General features: G+C 39.3%; 1 non-coding gene across 1 annotated transcript; it reads right to left on the minus strand.

Moving 5' to 3' along the window:
• Positions 1–456: 456 nt before the first annotated feature.
• On the minus strand, positions 457–564 carry LOC113831489. The gene has a single exon (XR_003481336.1). It is a non-coding gene; the product is annotated as a U6 spliceosomal RNA (small nuclear RNA).
• Between the last annotated feature and the right edge of the window lie 11,988 nt (positions 565–12,552).

A 12,552-nucleotide genomic window follows, 5' to 3' on the forward strand; every position in this document is an offset into this window, starting at 1 on the left:
TGCCCTGTTTGAGTTCCTGCCCTGACTTCCCTCAGTGATGGACTGTTACCTGAAAGTGTGAGCAAAATAAACCCTTTCTCCCCAAGTTGTGTTTGTTCATAGAGTTTCATCACAGCAACAGTAACCCTAAATAAGACAAGGAAACATAGTAACTCTGCCAAGAAAAGAAAAAGCAAAGTATGAGAACAAGTCCCAGGAACCTTAACTATTAGTATAGGCTCATGGGCAATCCTGCTGTGCAAGTTTGGCATAGTTGACTTCATCTGTCACATACACCCAAGGATGACCCTGGGTATACCATCTCTTTGTTGCATTGAGTACAGGCAGAATCAGTGATTTTTGTCAATATTAATGGTAGGCTATGATTAACATTCCATGTTGTGCTGTGAGATATTATGTCACCTGATGGAAGACTGCCTTGAAGAGTTAGAGAAGGAAATTTTCTTTCTTTCTTTTTAAAATATGGAATGCTTCACAAATGTGAGAGTCATCCTTTGCACAGGGGCCATGCTAATCTTCTCTGTATCATTCCAATTTTAGTATATGTGCTGCTGAATCAAGCATGAAGTAAATTTTCTTGCTGGCCTTGAGAAAGTAAGTTGTGAAAGAGACTCAATCCAGGGAAAGCAGGTGACCTTTAGAAATTAACAACAGGCCCTAGATGACAGTAAGAAAACAAGGACTCAGTCTTGCAACCACAAGAACCAAATTCTGTTAAGAGACATGTGAACAAGAAGTAGATGCTGAGTGTCATAAAGAACGTAGCTATAGGGCTGAGAATGTAAATCAGTTGGTAAATTACTTGCCTGTTCCAGTAGCCCTGAGCTCAATCTCCAACAACACATCAACCTGGACATGTGACACAAGTCTGCATTCCCAACACTCAGGAGGTAGAAGCAGAAGGACCAAAAGCTCTAGTCATGTGGCCGGAGAGATGGCACAACTGCTAAAATCACTTCCTGTTCCTCCAAAGGACCCAAGTCTGGCTTCCAACACCTATGGTAGGTAGTTCACAGTCACCTATAACTCAAGCTCTATGGGATCTGAGACCCTCTTCTGGCCTCCACAAGTACCTGCATTCACATGAACACACACACACACACACACACACACACACACACACACACACACACACACATTTATAATACAATAAAATATTTCTTTAGTTCAAATCTGCTACATTGAAAGTTCAAGGCCCATCTGGAATACATGAGATCCTGACTCTGAAAAAATTTTAAAAAGAAGAATCCAAGCAAAACCTTGTCACCTTGCAGAACCCTAAACAGAACAGAGTGCCCAGCAAAAAAGCTGTACTTGGATTTCTAACCAACAGATAAGGTGAGATAATAAATATATGGTATTTCAAGCTGCTAAATCTGTTGTGATTTGATGTATAACAACAGAAATTTTAAATACTTTCTGCTACACTTTGGATCTAGAATGCTTCCTAAAGACCCATGTAGTAAAGGTTTGGGATTCTTTGTGGTGCTACTAGAAGGAGGTGAAAATTTTTAAGATGTAGGGCCTAGTGGGAGTTTTAAGGTCATGGGGGGTGCCTTTGAAGAGGATTGTAGGATACTGACCCCTTCCTTTCTTTGTTGTTCTTCCTACAACTCTGAGGTGAGAAGCTTGGACAACATACTCCTACTATAAAGTTCTTCTTTGCCACAGGGCCCAAAACAACCAACCATGTTTTGGAACTCCTAAAACAGACAATCAAAGTAAACCTGTTCATTTTTATTTGATTGCCTCGGGCATTTTGTTACAGTAATAGAAAGTAACACACTTCCCTACTCAAATTCCAATACCTAACCTTTTCACGATATTATTTCCAGACTTGAGGGGAGAGATAGTAGTAATCACTTATTTATCTGTTTTTACTTTTAAATGTATCTTTCAAAGTAGTTAATGCATTACCACATATTCATTACAACATTTTAAAAACAAACAGAGCTAAGAATTGATGAGGGTGTGTAACAATTGGAATTCTCATATTAGGGGTGGAAAAAGGTATGATCATTCTGGAAAATTGACATTTCTTTCAAAATTAGCATATACCTACCATAGAATCTAGCAATTGTACTCCTAAATATTTATCCCCCCACCCCTGCAAAATTTTTAAAATGTATTTCCACTCAGACTTGTACACAAATGTTCCTAACAGCTTTAGTCATATAGTCCACATCTGTAAACAACCAAAATATTACTCAATAGTTGGCTGGGTAAATAAAATGTGGTACATTCAAAGAACAGAACAGAGCTTAATACATATAAAATCTTAACATCACATACACTAAATACAGAAGCAAGATATAAAAGAGTACTCATTGTATGATCCCATTTACATAAAATGAAAATGAGCCTTTCACAAAAGAAAGAAGATTGGTGGTTTCAGGGGGCCAAGACCCATTGGGATGAAGGCATAAGGAACCTTCCAAGGGACACATGCACATTATGTTTTGATGGTGGTGATGGTGGTTTTGTAGGAACATGCAATTTTTAAAAGTCATTGCGTTGTGCACTTTAAATGGCTGTGATTTAACTGTATGTAAATGATTCCTCAGTGAAGTTGAAAAACAGGTGATCCAGCTTCATAGTACATAACTGAAAATGCACAATCAATGCAGAAAAAGTCTGTTCCGTCCAGAGGCAGTCACTGTTACTAGTTTCCAACATAGATTTCTAGAGACATTTTTGCTTACTATAAATTTTAGATTTTTATATATCAGTACTTTTAAATCACATTTTAAATGACTAGATAGTAGTCCATTTATGGATGTGCCATAATTTACTGAGCCTCAGTCTCCAATTGATGTGTGCTAGACTACTTTCATTCTTTTTATAAACAATAAACATAGAATTGCTAGGCTAAAGACTGTGCATGTTCTGAATATACAGTTAAATCACTCCCCGTTGGTGATATGTCAGTGTATATCTCTACCAGCAACGAGTGTGTCTGTTGACACAGCATGTTATAAAAGTGCTCCAAAAGTACACACCACTCTAATTTTACTCTACAGTTCTTATCATGAGTGTCATTGAACATCTTTCCCCATTTTTAAGAGCCATTGACATTCATAGTTAGGTTTTTTTCATAAACTGCTCGCCTCTTCCAGTTTTTTATAAAGTTGTTGGTCCTTCTATGTGGTTTTATGATTGTTCTTTAATTATGATCTTGGATCAGACTCTCTAGGAAACAGAGCTTAGATGCTAATGATTTACTGACTGAGTGCAATCCCAAGATAACAAGAATGAAGGGAAAATAAAAGTAAAGCCAAGAAGGGAGGAAAAGTGCAAGTTGTCACCTCATCAAGTGGAACAGTGTCATGAGCCAGAAGTGGCTTAGTTAAGTGAATGTCAAAGGTGAGCAAATGTGGTGAAGGAGTTAAGAACAATACACCCTAAAATATGCTGGATTGGTACACTGGTTACTTCAGGCTGACGCCATTGGACAAACTGTCATTGCAGAAAGTGCTAACCAACCCTCCTTTTCATACTTGCTGCAGGCTATCAAGATTCCTTTGGGAGAGGTGTTGTCTCTGTTCCCAGACCAAACAAACAATTTGATATCAGACTGGGATTGCTGAAGCAATAAACTAATAAACAAATTCAGTAAAGTAACTCTTACTTCATTAGCTTTCTACCTCCCCACCACAGTTTTCTTAGTCACCACCCTAGAATTCACTGTCTCTAGTCCACGTCATTCAGTCCCATGGTTTTTTTTTTTTAAATAAACTTTTTTTTTGTATGAAAAGCCTTAGAGTTTTCTGCTTTGTCCATCTCTTTGGATCTTTTCCTTATCTGTCTTGTGTTCATTTGATTGCTAGACCCAAGTGATTCTGCCTAAGATCTGAGATGGGTAGAGGCAATGATCAGTCCTTCCTATCATAGGAGTGGGGAAGAGAGGATTTTATTGTGGTCTCTTGTCAACATGTGTCCCATAGGACAATAACTTTGTTACCCTTTGAGCTTCATTGCCCTGCTCAGCTGGTGAGGAAGCCAGATCTCATGTCCAGTGGCAATCATCAGTGCAGCTGTGATGCTTAACCCTCAAACCCTAGTGCATTGCAAAATGATGATAAAAATACAGATGCAGTAATGTTCAGTTAGAATGTATAATACTCATTTGCTGTATTCTAAGTTTCTGACATCTCACTAAACCTACTGTTACCTACTAGGTTTGAGGGTTGCAAAGTCTGAGAAATGATTTCTAGAAGAGAGTCCTGTAATTGGAGAGCTAAACTTGATGCTGAACTATTGTCCACTTCATAGAGGGTAATAGTAGTCAAGTAATATACAGTTTGAATGTTATTAGTAATTATGCTCATCTCCTTAGTCTTACCAAGATGTTAATTATGGAAACATCATCCTATCTTGATGTATTATGGTTTAAATTATAGCTTCTTTCCCTAGAAAACGTTGTAAAATACAATGGAGCTTTAGATGTGCTATTTTTACTTGACATGGTCTGTGGGACATCCTCAGAGGTATTTAAAGAGGGAAAAAAAAGTCCAGCAAGATAGGAATGAATAGACAAAAGCATATTTAAAGTAAACTGGACTTCCAAAACAACCTTTGCTCCTATAGCATTAACCACTTCCTCAATGGTTTTCCATCCACCCAACCACCCTCACCACCAAAGTAGCCCTTACATTATTCCAGCATAATCCCCATACAATTTAAATGGCATTTGACTAATTATTGTCCTTCTTTCCTGGCTGGACTATACATCCTTGAGGGCACAGACTGCAAGAGACTATGTCTCAATTTAGGCCTAGGGCTTTGAATAGAACCTAAAACAGAAAAGTTGCTTAAACTAAAGCACATTTCTAGATGGTTGATATAAAGGGCAACATAATGAATCAATTCAAACTGCCTCCTTTGAAAGCCTTACTGGATACTGCCACACCTCCCTTCAACCCCACAATTCTGAACTCAGGGTCCCCTAGCTCCCGATTCCTCCACTTCCCTATATATGGGTCTATCTTTTCTACAAGAGAGTGAGTTCTTTGAAGACACAGGCTGTATTACCCATTTTAAGATCCCCAGCACCTAATACACACCCAGTAAACATCTGCTGAGCAAGTGAACAAATGAATGAATGAATGAATGAATGAAGTGCATTTACAGTGGCAGACTAAGTGAAAAGGTCTAAACATCTTAGGAAGCAACTAGTGTGTCTGGTCAATGTGTTCAGGAAGAGAGGGGGGGAAGTAGGTAAATAAAAAGAGTATGTGTTTTGGAGATCAATGACCTAAGTTGTGATTCCAACTCTGCCCTTGTTTTGTGCAAGTCCCTTCTCTTTTCTGAGCATCAGTTTCTTGCATTGAGGTCTTAAATACACAGGAGGGTGCTAGCAATTGGAAGGTCCCACCACAGGACATGGGATGAGGCTACAGCTGATCTCTACACTATGATTATTCATGGTTACTGTTATTATTCATAATAACATAGTGATTATGAGGTAGTGAGTAGAGGCTGAAGCACTGTTACATTTATATTTGAATGGCCTTGAAGAAGATAATTTGGACAGAGAATGGAGTGTGGTGACCTTCAGAAATCATGTGGCATTCATACTGACTGCCAACTCTGTCAGGCATGCCACACACATTTTACATTAAATATTTACAACTAACCTTAACATCAGTACTGTCACCCCACTTATCAAAACAAGGAAACTGAACTTCAGAGTGTCTATGAGTTCCTAGGTCACAGAGCTAGCATGTGGTTGAGATGATTTCAAAGCCCAATTCATCTGATTTCAGAACGCACTCCAGGCTTAACAAGCCTCTTTTTCTGAACAAATGAGGGAACAACTTGTGGGGATTAAACTAGATTAAAGCCCTTTTAACAACTTAGATCGTGAATTAAGATAGGCTAAAACGATGATAAATTACAAGGCTACATAAGCCGGTTTGTTATCTCCCCCTTATCATTCCTACTGTTGTAAACATGTCTGAGCATTTTCAATGTGAGAGCTTGTTCTGAACCAGATGTAGTTCACAGGATGAGAACCCAGTGCTTAGAGAAAAGTCTTTACCTGAACCCACCACATTCAGTAGTAGTGGTAGAACACTACCCGCTGAAAACAATAGCAACTACAGTCTTAATCAGAATAGCTGATTGCAAGAGACCCTCAAGATGAGGCCTGTTGACATTCCCTCCTAGAAGAAGGGACTGAAGGTTATAAGCCATTTACCTGAGATTCCAGCCATTCCCTCCAAACTGCCCCTACTTGCTGTATGTATTTCTGCCCATATTTACAAAGTTTCAGAAGGTACACAGAGGGTAAAAAGTTCATGGATGGAGAGAAACCCACCTAAACATCCACAGGAAAAGCATCATCCATACTGGGGCAGAGAATCTTTGGTAATGTGGCTGTTTTGTGGTTATTCACACTCCTGTAAATAACCCATCCATCACCTATGCTTCTTTAAATAACTCAGTAAGTTCTTGGTTCACCAAGATAGACTAGGATAGAATTGTACCTAGTCACATGTTCATATTTCCCAGGAAAAAGTCCATAAGTAGAAAGTTCTCCGTGTCTTTGGGAAAGCTGCCTTTTAGAGGACTTTGTTAGGCCCGGGTATCAGGTAAACAGAGAATTCCACCGGTTTGCCTTTTCCTAGCCCCTCTCAGATACTTACTTTCTCATACCATACATTCTCAAAACACATGAGAAATGGGGATACCCCCCAGGCACCATTGGCCATAGCTTCATCCTGCTGCAGCCCTTTCCATCCTTTCTCCTAGTGTGCAAGTTCATCTTAGTCACAGATTTTTTTCTACTATACCAAAATTTAGAAGCTGATTCTGAATTCTTGTGCAATGTTTGCTGATGCTGCAGCTGTCCTTTACTCCAGTCAGAGGATCTTAAACACACTCTGACCATTAGTATACCCTGGACTGAGAGGCTACTTGATGCAGCACAGTCTAGCAGAGTCACTTCTTGGCATCAACATGATATGGAGGTGGTAGAACAGGAAAGACTTCTCTGAACCTTCTCCTTTGTATACATGCCTCCCCTACAGAGAGTCTGGCCAGAAATAAACATAACTTTCCCTGTGTGTCTCCATCACAGGAGGAGCATATGGTTGGATGCAACTGGCTTCTCTGAAAGCCTTTCCAAAGAATACAATCTAGTTACTCAGCAAATATTTACTGAGCAACATGGAAGGAGAAAGAGCATTCCAGGGAGAGGCCAGTGAAAGGGAAGAGACTGAATAAACTAAAGAGGAGTAAAACAACAACAAGGCTATGTAAGGGGTACAGTGAGTAGTGAAATTCAAGAGAAGGAGTACAGCTTTGGATGCCTGGGAAAGGACTCTGCACTTACTTTAACAGGTAAGAGGGACTCAAGAAAGATTCAGAACAAGTGACAGACATGCTCAAAATGATCAGTAGAATTAAATGGGATCAAGGTAAAGAATAATTGTATAAAGCAGCCACCAAAAGCTAAGTTCTTTCTTTGCACCAGCAGACTATCAAGGTCTTGACATAGATTGCCTTGCTTAATAAAAGTAATAGTGCACTTACGACATAGTGCTGGCCCAGGTGTCCTTCAGTTCTCACAGCTATCTCCTGAACTGAGTGTTACTGCCTCAATTTGGCAGATGGTGCCTGTTATTGAAAGATAAATGTATTATACTCAAGGTCAGATGGCTACAATGGCAGAGCCAGGATTTAATTTCGGTTATTCTGACTCCAAAGCTGACTTTTAAGGAGATGTTAGGAAGCATTTGCAGGGCTCTGACAAGTGGTGGAGGACTGTGGAAGGAGCAAGAGGGACAGAGAAAGGAAAACTGGTATGCAACTAAGTTATGGATGCATAATAGACACATAATGGCCACTGATAAAACTTTAAATAGAAATTGTTGTCAAAGATGAGTCAAGGTTTTGAACATAGGTAGCAAACAAAAAGATAGATCTACACTAAAACTCAAGGACACCGGAAGTGCTGGGAGGTGGTGGCTCATGCCTTTAATCCCAGCACTCGGGAAGCAGAGGATGAGGGAATCTCTGTGAGTTTGAGGACATCCTGGTCTACAAAGCAAGTTCCATGACAGCCAAGGCCACACAGAGAAACCCTGTCTCGAAAAACAACAAAACAGAACAACAAAGAACACAGGAAGTCAATTAAGTGCTGTGGCTGATTTGAGATGTCCTCCACAGGCTCATACTTTGGGTGTTCATTCCCCAAGTGCACTATTTGGGATGCTGTAGAAGATAGGGCATGACTAGCTGAAACAGGTCAATAGGAATGGGCCTTTGAAGGTTATACCTGAACCCCCCTCTCTCTTTCTCTCTCTCCCTCCTTCCCTCCTTCCCTTTCTCTTTTGTGCTCTCTGACTAGCAATGATATGAACAGCCTCTCCCACATGTTCCTACTGCCATGCCTTCCTTACAACAGTCTGAAACCCTCTAAAACCATAAGCTTAAACAAATCCTAACTTAAAATGTTACTGCCAGGTGTTATGGTCACAGTAATGCAAAAGCAACTAATACAGTAAGTTACAGGATTCCAAATACGTTGAATTTGACATAATGGTAGCATAAACAAGAAGAGGTATTCTGCAAACATTGGAAATTTCACCTTACTCCTTATATCTGTTCCTCAAGGGAAGTATTTTTCCAGAATCTCACCTAATGAAGTTTTACCAGTGTCTAATAACACAGAGAAGGGAAATACTCAGCTATAGCCATCCAGTCTCTCAGAAAGGAGAATGTGGGCAGAGTATAATCATAGCTCAGAGACCAGAATGCTACTGAATATTTGGTCCCAACATGTACTCATCTACACACATAAATGGTCTCTTTCCTAGAGTTTCTTTCACCAGAACATCCTATCTGAGATAGAAAGGGGAATGAATGGCAATGAATAAATAAACTTCAACAGCAACAAAAACTACACCTAGTATATTTAAACTTCAAAAAATTAAAAAACAAAAAGAAACAAAAAAAAAAAACTTGAAAGCTAGAGGATAAAGAACCTTATCTATTCAGGAGTAAAGACGGGAAATGTTACATTGAATTTCTCTGAAGCCAATGAGAAAAGAGTGGAGTGAAATGCTGAAATGTTGAAAGGGAGAGGAAACAGTCTAGAATTCTGAGAAACGAGCCTTCAAAAGTGAAGAAAGTGGGTACCGTGGCATATTCCTGGGGTCCCAGGTACAGAAGGCTAAGGCAGGTGAATGGTTAACTTGAGCCCAGGAGTACAAGACCAGCCTGGGAAACATTCAAGATTCCAGTTTTTAGAAAGGGGTAAAAAAGAAATAAAGATTTCTCAGATGAACACAACCTGAGGAAATTTGTTGACTGCCTTGCATGAAATGTTAAAAGATCTTCAGAGGCAAGAAAAGGAGCAGAGCCTCCAGACAGACCTCCCTGAAGAAAGGAAGAATGTCGGAGAAGGGTCTTCTGGTTGTATGATTAAAGTGTGTCATTAAAGTAACTAAGGTGAAGGTAATTAAAACTTCAATTTTAAAAATGTTAGTTAATTTACAGGCAACAGTTCATTCAAAGTAATAGCAGCAATGTATTATGTAAGTTTGTGAGTATAAACTTATGAATCAAAGGATAGGAGGGAGAGATTAGGGTCTTTTTTTGGTTTGGGTTTGGTTTGGTTTTTTGAGACAGGGTTTCTCTGTATAGCTCTGGAGCCTGTCCTGGCACTCGATCTGGAGACCAGGCAGGCCTCATACTCACAGAGATCCACCTGCCTCTGCCTCCCGAGTGCTGAGATTAAAGGCGTGCACCACCAACACCCAATGGAAAAAAAAAAAACAACAAAAAAAACGGTGTAATTGATACAAGAAAAAGGAAGGAAATTTGGGGGACAAGATCCAGGGATATAGTTCAGTTGATAGTGTGCCTAGCTAGCATGCCCAAGCCCTTGGGTTCAATTATTGACACCACATCAACCAGGTATAATAGCACATACCTGTAATTCTATCATTTGGGAGGTAGAGGTGGGAGGATCAGAAATTCAAGGTCATCCCAAGCTACACAGAGTTCAAATGAGGTCATGAGGGCAAAGCATCCACCGTGATTGGTGTCCTTATAAGATGAGGTGCCAGAGCTTTCTCCACCATGTGAGACTATTGCAAGAAGGGAAGCAAGCGAAAGCCAGGAAGAGGCTCCTCGGGAGAGCCCAGCAATGCTAACGTCCTGACCTTGAACTTCCCAGTCCCCCAAAACTGTGAAAAATCAAAACACATTGTTTAAGTCAATCAGTTGATGGTATTTTAGCCTAAATTGACTGAGACAATAATCTAAGTTTTCACCCTGGGAAACTAGAAAATACTAAATTAAACATAGAGTAAGCAGGTGGAGAGATATAGTAAAAATGAAAGGCTAAGTCAATGAAATTGAAAACAGAAAATAAACTTGGAGAAATCAAAGAAACGAAGAGCTGGTTGTTTGAAAAGACCATAAAACTCATACACTCATTGTCTGGTTAACAGCGAGGTGGGGGGTGGGGGGAGAGAAAGGGAGAGGGAAATGGAAAAGGGAGGGAAAACAGAGAAGGTGCAAATAATTAATAGAAGAAATGAAAGAGGTGACATGATTATAAGTCCCATAAAATAGTAAAATGACTATAACAGAATGTATGAACAACTCTATGCCCACAATTATTTGTTTTGATTTTTGGTTTGCATGCTGGAATCAAAGGTGTGTTCCACCATGCCTGGCTAAGCTCACAGATTTGGTAATCTAGATGTAATGGACCGATTATTGGAAAAACACAGCCTTCTATAACTCATATAGGAAGAAAATGAAAAATTGAATATGTCTATGAAAAAATCGAATCAATAATTAAAAACATTGCAAAACAGAAAACCTCAGGCCCAGATAGTGAATACTACAAACATTCAAAGAACAAAATTCATCAACTCTCTGCAGTCCTTTTAGAAGACAAAAGTGAAGAGAATGTTCTTACCTTATTCTGTAAGACCAGCCCAAGCCAGACAAAGACATTACAAGAAAAGAAAGCTACAAACCAACATATCTCCTGAACACAGATATAAAAATCTTCAACAAAATATAAATAAGCTGAATCCTACAGTGCATTAAAAGAATTGTGCACCACAATGAAGGGGGACACAGAAGTACACAGACTGGTTCAGCATACAGAGTTAACATACTGATTCAAAAAGCAATTGATGTGGCCAATTACAGAAACAGGCTAAATAATAACAATTATATTAATATTTGTAGACAAAATTCAACACTTATTTATTCTTGGTAAAATCTGATCATAAACTGGCAATAAAGGCAAACTTTCTCAGCTTGCTAGAGATTGAACGTTTACAAAAACCCTAGTGTTAAATTCATAATTTTAAAGTGGGGATCTAGAAACTTCCACTAAGATGAGGAACAAGCTAGGATGTCCTCTCTCATTTTTTTCAAAAACTGCAAGTGCTAGCTAATGAAAAAGACAAGAAAAAAAGATATTTATATTAGAAAGGACAAAGGGAAACCATCTTTGTTCACAGATGGCACAATTGTGTGCAAAACTATGTAAGGATCAAAAAAGAGACAAAACCTTGGAAGTAGTAAGTGATTATAGCAAAGTTGCAGGATACAAGGCTACGTAAATGTCAGTGGCTTTCCTATACACAGGCAATGAAAAGTGAATGTGAAACACAGAACAATTCCATTTTCTCTTGCTTCTTTCAGAACGAAATACTTTGGTACAAGTCTAATAAAATATGTGTAAAATCTAAATGAGGAAAACGACAAAGCCTATATGAAATAAAGGGCTTAACAGAAGTGACATTTGGGCAAAATACAAAAATTTTCGGGGCAAGGAATGTGTTCTGTACAATACTATAATGGCATATACATGTCACCCTGCATTTTTGAAAACCCATATAAAGCACCAAAAGTGAGTCTTAATTTAAGCTGTAGATCTAAAATGACAGTGGTATGCTAATGTGGGCTCACCGTACTAGTTGCTCTTCTCATTCATGTGACAGAAATACCTGGAAAAACAGAGATGCCTTACAGGAAGAAAGACTTATTTTAACATATGGTTTCAGAGGGCTGAGGAGCATGTGACAGTACTACCTTATCTTATGGAGGAAGCAGAGAAAAGGGCAGCAGTGAACCTAAGGACCCCTCCCCCCCAGTGGCATATTTCTTCTAGTTAGGACTTACTTCCTAACATTTCCAGAACCTTCCAAAGTGTTTGACCAGCTGGTGCTAAGCCCCAGCACATGAACTTGTGGGGGACATATTATATTCAAAACAAAACAGCTAGAATAAACGCACACTTCGGTGGGTCATAGTTGAAGAGGCTACATACTGGAGGGTGGCAGCTTTACAAGAAATTGCCTTGTCTCCTCGTCTTCTCCAGTTGTCCCCGGCACCCCAACCCACTAATATGGTTTTCTCCTTCCACTGTGTGGGGTTGGAGGATTAAACTCAGGTTGTCAGGCTTGGCAGCAAGTGCTCTTACCCACTGAGCAATCTGTCCTGCTCCTGTTCCATTTTTTCGTGACCCAAAAGCTGTCCTGAAAATGAATCTGTTTTTAAATTTAGCATTAAGTT

This window comes from Cricetulus griseus (genome assembly GCF_003668045.3).
Source record: "Cricetulus griseus strain 17A/GY chromosome 1 unlocalized genomic scaffold, alternate assembly CriGri-PICRH-1.0 chr1_0, whole genome shotgun sequence".
Taxonomy (NCBI): Eukaryota; Metazoa; Chordata; class Mammalia; order Rodentia; family Cricetidae; genus Cricetulus; species Cricetulus griseus.